Consider the following 6324-nt stretch of genomic DNA (forward strand, 5'->3'; position numbering starts at 1 on the left):
CGGAGATGCACGAATTGAAGATAAGCAGCAAGAAAAAAATCACAAAGAACCGGGACTTGCAAATTGAAGTTGAGCGACTGTGGAAAAAAGAAATCGTGTGTTGTCCCGATTGTAATTGGAGCCCTTGGAGCAACACCCAAAGGGCTACCTCGCTATTTGGAAATTCTAAATTTATCAGACTTGAACATTCTGATTCTACAAAAAAAACCGCCCTACTTGGAACAGCTTATATCCTCCGACGTTACCTTAACACAGTGTTTTTCAACCTTTTTGTGCAAAGGCACACTTTTTTCATGAAAAAAATCACGAGGCACACCGCCATTAGAAAATGTTTAAAAAATTTAACTCTGTGCCTATATTGACTATATATAAAGTAATTCTCCCACGGCACACCTTACACTATGTCACGGCACACTAGTGTGCCGCGGCACAGTGGTTGAAAAACACTGCCTTAACAGTTCCTAGGAGCTTGGTTAGGACTGGAGCTTTTGAGCTAACACCAGCCCCAAAGGCTGGGAATCTCACCAAAGATTAACATCATCATCATCATCATCATCATCATCATCATCATCATCATCATCATCATCAGTGAATGCAGCAAAATTGCACAAACTGATTGCAAAGATAGATATGACCGAGTTGCTAAATCCACTGGTCATTATGTAAAATACTGTTGAGCTACGAACCAGCTGTGAATCTCACCAAAGATTAACCACTCAATAATAATAATAATAATTTTATTCATCAAACATGAAACAGTACAATGGTAATGATGATGATGAGGATAATGATAATAATAATGATGATAATGATGATGATAATAAATGATGGTGATGAGATAGTGATAGTAGTAGTAGTAGTAGTAGTAGTAGTAGTAGTAGTAGTAGTAGTAGTAGTAGTAGTAGTAAAAGGCGTGCCACTGCCACAGCCCCGTAAGAAATCTCAGCTCAGCGCATCCAGCCAAGCGGCCGAGGCCCAGCAACGGAGTTACCTGCAAACAGAGACAGCCGCTCAGCTAATCCGAGGCAGCCCGCGGACTGTACAAAGCGCCAGGTGTGGCGGGGGGGGGGGGCAAGGTTAGAAAAACCGGTCTGAAGGGACGACGAAGCCGGCGGTGTCCCTGGAGTGGGGCGAGAAGGGTGGTTGACAAGACTCCCAAAGCCCCCCCCCCCATCCCTAAAGGGGTAGGGGGTCTTTCCCAACCTCCACTGGAGACCCCCCCCTCTTTTGTCTCTCCGGAATGGCCGAGTCCTGATTTGAATGCAACGACCGGTGGGGCCGGAGGGGGGGGGCGCCTCCTCCTCTTCCTCGACCCCCCCCTCCCTCCGGGCGGTGGGTGTGCGCGTGGGCCGGGCCAGGCTACGCCCCCGCCCCTCCCCTCGTGGAGGGGGACAGGACCGGCGGCGCCTGAAGATTGGGGGGGCCAGAGGCGCCTGGGAGCGATCGGCGCCGGAGGGTCTGCGGGGGTCCCGCCGTCTTTAACAGAGGGTCCCCCCCCACATCCCCAGCCCGGCTGGAGGGCTCGGCTTGGTGGGCAGGAAGCGCCAGGTGAGTCCGCAGGGCTGGGCAGGTGAGGGGGCTGCTTCCAGCATCCTTGGGGTTGGCTGGCAGGTGAGACCCGCAGGGCTGGGCAGGTGGGGGGCTCTTCTTGGCTCCAACGAAACCAGCCAGGCTGGCAGTTCAACAGGTGCAGCCAGGGGAACTTCTGCCTGCAGACCTGCTGCTGTCTCAACCCCGTCTTTAACAGAATAAGGGGGGGGGGTTCCTGGTGTCGCGGGTTTGTTTGTTCTCTCGCAGACCCCACAAGGTCCTTCCCCAAGAGACGACTGGACTTTCTTCGTTTTTCCGGATTTTTTTTAAAGACCTTTCGCTTCTCATCCCAAGAAGCTTAAGATAGGATAGGATGGATAGGATAGGATATTAGAGGGAGAGGAAGAATTGGAGGAGAGGAGAAGAGGAGAGGAAAAACAAGAGAAGAGAGAAGTGAAGTAGAGGAAGAGAAGAGAGAATTAGAGGAGAGATTGGAGGAGAGGAGAAGAGGAGAGGAAAAAGGAAGAGAAGAGAGAAATGGAGTAGAGGAAGAGAAGAGAGAATTAGAGGAGAGGAGAGAATTGGAGGAGAGGAGGAGAGGAGAGGAAAAAACGAAGAGAAGAGAGAAATGGAGTAGAGGAAGAGAAGAGAGAATTAGAGAGAGAATTGGAGGGAGAGGAGAAGAGGAGAGGAAAAAACGAAGAGAAGAGAGAAATGAAGTAGAGGAAGAGAAGAGGGAATAGAGGAGAGGAGAGAATTGGAGGAGAGGAGAAGAGGAGAGGAAAAAGGAAGAGAAGAGAGAAATGAAGTAGAGGAAGAGAAGAGAGAATTAGAGGAGAGAATTGGAGGAGAGGAGAAGAGGAGAGGAAAAACAAAGAGAAGAGAGAAGTGAAGTAGAGGAAGAAGAGAGAATTAGAGGAGAGAATTGGAGGAGAGGAGAAGAGGATAGGAAAAAGGAAGAGAAGAGAGAAATGAAGTAGAGGAAGAGAAGAGAGAATTAGAGGAGAGGAAGAATGGAGGAGAGGAGAAGAGGAGAGGAAAAACGAAGAGAAGAGAGAAATGAGTAGAGGAAGAGAAGAGAGATTAGAGGAGGAGAGGAGAATTGGAGGAGAGGAGAAGCGGAGAGGAAAAACGAAGAGAAGAGAGAAATGGAGTAGAGGAAGAGAAGAGAGAATTAGAGAGAGAATTGGAGGAGAGGAGAGGAGAGGAAAACGAAGAGAAGAGAGAAATGAAGTAGAGGAAGAAAGAGAGAATTAGAGGAGAGGAGAGAATTGGAGGGAGGAGAAGAGGAGAGGAAAAACGAAGAGAAGAAGAGAATGAAGTAAGGAAGAGAAGAGAGAATTAGAGGAGAGGACGCGAAGTGGAGGAGAGGAGAAGAGGGAGGAAAAACGAAGAGAAGAGAGAAATGAAGTAGAGGAAGAGAAGAGAGAATTAGAGGAGAGGAGAGAATTGGAGGAGGAGAAGAGGAGAGGAAAAAACGAAGAGAAGAGAGAAATGAAGTAGAGGAAGAAAGAGAGAATTAGAGGAGAGGAGAGAATTGGAGGAGAGGAGAAGAGGAGAGGAAAAACGAAGAGAAGAGAGAAATGAAGTAGAGGAAGAGAAGAGAGAATTAGAGGAGAGGAGAGAATTGGAGGAGAGGAGAAGAGGAGAGGAAAACGAAGAGAAGAGAGAAATGAAGTAGAGGAAGAGAAGAGAGAATTAGAGGAGAGGAGAGAAATTGGAGGAGAGGAGAAGAGGAGAGGAAAACGAAGAGAAGAGAGAAATGGAGTAGAGGAAGAGAAGAGAGAATTAGAGGAGAGGAGAGAATTGGAGGAGAGGAGAAGAGGAGAGGAAGGAAAAAACAAAGAGAAGAGAGAAGTGAAGTAGAGGAAGAGAAGAGAGAATTAGAGGAGAGAATTGGAGGAGAGGAGAAGAGGAGAGGAAAAACGAAGAGAAGAGAGAAATGAAGTAGAGGAAGAGAAGAGAGAATTAGAGGAGAGGAGAGAATTGGAGGAGAGGAGAAGAGGAGAGGAAAACGAAGAGAAGAGAGAAATGAAGTAGAGGAAGAGAAGAGAGAATTAGAGGAGAGGAGAGAATTGGAGGAGAGGAGAAGAGGAGAGGAAAAACGAAGAGAAGAGAGAAAATGGAGTAGAGGAAGAGAAGAGAGAATTAGAGGAGAGGAGAGAATTGGAGGAGAGGAGAAGAGGAGAGGAAAAACGAAGAGAAGAGAGAAATGGAGTAGAGGAAGGGAAGAGAGAAGTTAGAGGAGAGCAAAGAGAATAGAGAATAGAACAGAACAGAACAAGCATAAGGGTTTTTAAAAGTTTTTTTTTAATTCCTACAAGGTGCATATAACTTTAGTAATGCACCTGAAAGGAATGTAAAGTTTTATAACACATTCCAGTCACTGATATTTTAGTGTCAACTCCTTTGAGCGCCTCCACTAGGAGAATCAATAGTGCCAAAGAGAAAGATAATAGAATAACAGAGTTGGAAGGGACCTTGGAGATCTTCTAGTCCAACCCCCTGCTTCGGCAGGAAACCTTACACCACTTCAGACAAATGGTTGTGCAACATCTTCTTAAAACTTCCAGTGTTGGGGCTTTCATAACTTCTGGAGGGAAGTTGTTCCACTGATTAAATTGTTCTCACTGTCAGGAAATTTCTCCTCAGTTCTAAGTTGCTTCTCTCCTTGATTAGTTTCCACCCATTGCTTCTGGTCCTACCCTCCGGGGCTTTGGAGAATAGTTGACTCCCTCTTGGGGGGAAAAAAACACCTTTAGGACAACCATGACTGGATGGACGACTGGGAATCTCTATAGGCATTTTCCTGGAGACGTCTCATTACCAAACTAGGTAACAGCATCAGTACTGGTCAGGAGTGGGATTTGCTCTCAATGTATATTCTAGTGGCCTGTCCTGTTGGTAGTCGTAGAGATTCATTGGGTTCTTTGACAGCTTCTTGATCGGGGTCTGGTTGACTTGATAGTTGATCTGATGTTAATTAACCTTGGAGGTTGATCTATATTGATCTGGTTGTGGATTATTGGTGCTGGAGTCTTTTGTTCTCTGTTGGTGGGCTGGTTGGTGGCGTCTCTTGCATAATCTATAACGTTGTTCATGTCTCTGTGTTCATTGTTAATTTGTCAGAGGGCCAGGTTTTTTTAAAAAATAGCATTTTTGGACTTGGCTTGGTCTACGACCGTCATAGAGCAGGAAGGAACCCCCGAGGTCTTCTAGTCCAACCCTCATCCAGAGAAAGGCTACCAGCTGGGGGCTAATCCCCAAATCTGAGTCTGCCAAGTTCAAAACTGTTGCTTTTTCGATGTCTGCGTGTGTTATTGTGTTTTTTCGCCATCCTTCTTCGCAGCAAACATTGGCTGATGCGGATGGTCGGATGTTCAACTGGTGCAGCTTCACTCCCCAATGTATGTCCTTAGAGAGCGGTATATACTGGTGTGGACAATCCACTATAGCACTGTAACACTTTAATCATGATCGATGGTAAATCAGTAAAAAGGAATGCAGTAATAAAAAATACACGACACAAATCATAACCCCTAATATAATAAGGGATAACTTCCTCCTGAGATTCCCTGGGGATATTCCAAAAGAAAATTCTCGATTGGTGGAATTTGGCTGATTTTCACCACCTTACCCCAGCGAATCCAAAAATACCCCTGCAGGTGGGAGAATGGAATAAGAATGGAATATAAGGGGGCATTTCCCTTGTCTCAAAGCTTTGCTGTTTCTTAGTTATATTTTTTGGAAGAATTACATTGTTATTATTATACTTTATTCATTAAACATCAAACTCTGTCGTCTGAACATTCAAAAATACATCACAAATACCATTTTTTTTAAAAAAATTAATTTATCAATTTCATATATACATTCACAATTATATGATCTCATAACTGTTAATAATAACATGTATTTATAACAATTTTTCCCTACAGTTGACAATATACTTGAAATTGCTTTTTTAACATCCATAGATCCATCTTATCTTACAACGGTCCTACTTCTTCTTCCCTCCCTCCCTCTTTCCTTCCCTCGTTTCTTCTCTCCTACTCCCCTCCTTCCCTCCTTCCCTCCTTCTCTCCTTCCCCTTCCCTCCTCCTCTCCTTCCCTCCTTCCTTCCCTCCTTTCTTTTCTCCTTCTCTCCTTCCTTTCCCCCTTCCTTTCCTCCCTTCCCCCCTTCCTTCTCTCCTACATTCCCTCCTTCCTTCCCTCCTTTCTTCTCTCCTTCTCTCCTTCCTTCCCTCCTTCCTTCCCAAAAATACATCACAAATACCATTGACTGGTGCTAACGGTTGATACGGGTTGCTGCCAGCGTCCTAGGTATCAACCAAGGACCTTCTTAAAATATAATAAACACACACACACATCCACACATGCTGATAAATAAAGGGAGACTAGTAGAGATCTATTTCAATCTATTTAGTTCTCATCAGCTAGCCATACCCTTGCTGGGATTTGAACCTGGGCTGTTTTTACATGTTAGGCAGTTGTATTAGCCTCTAAGCCACAAGCTCTCCTCCCTTATCAGCTGTGCCAAGGAAATGATTGAGTGTTATGTCAAAGCAGCTGGTATGCCCAAATATGGGAGGGAGCATACTGCTTCCCTTTTTTCTATGCTATACTAGATCTATACTCGTCTCCCTTTATTTATTTAGCAGCACAAGTGCAACACAAAAATGGTTTTCTGCCTGGAAGGCTCCTAGGGGGAAGCTGATGTTCCGAGTAGCGCAGTTTTTTTGCAGTTCCGCTGGTGTTATTGCAGGAAGCTGCAATCTGTGGTTGTATCTTTTA

The sequence above is a fragment of the Thamnophis elegans genome, chromosome 9 (genome assembly GCF_009769535.1).
Source record: "Thamnophis elegans isolate rThaEle1 chromosome 9, rThaEle1.pri, whole genome shotgun sequence".
Classification (NCBI taxonomy): domain Eukaryota; kingdom Metazoa; phylum Chordata; class Lepidosauria; order Squamata; family Colubridae; genus Thamnophis; species Thamnophis elegans.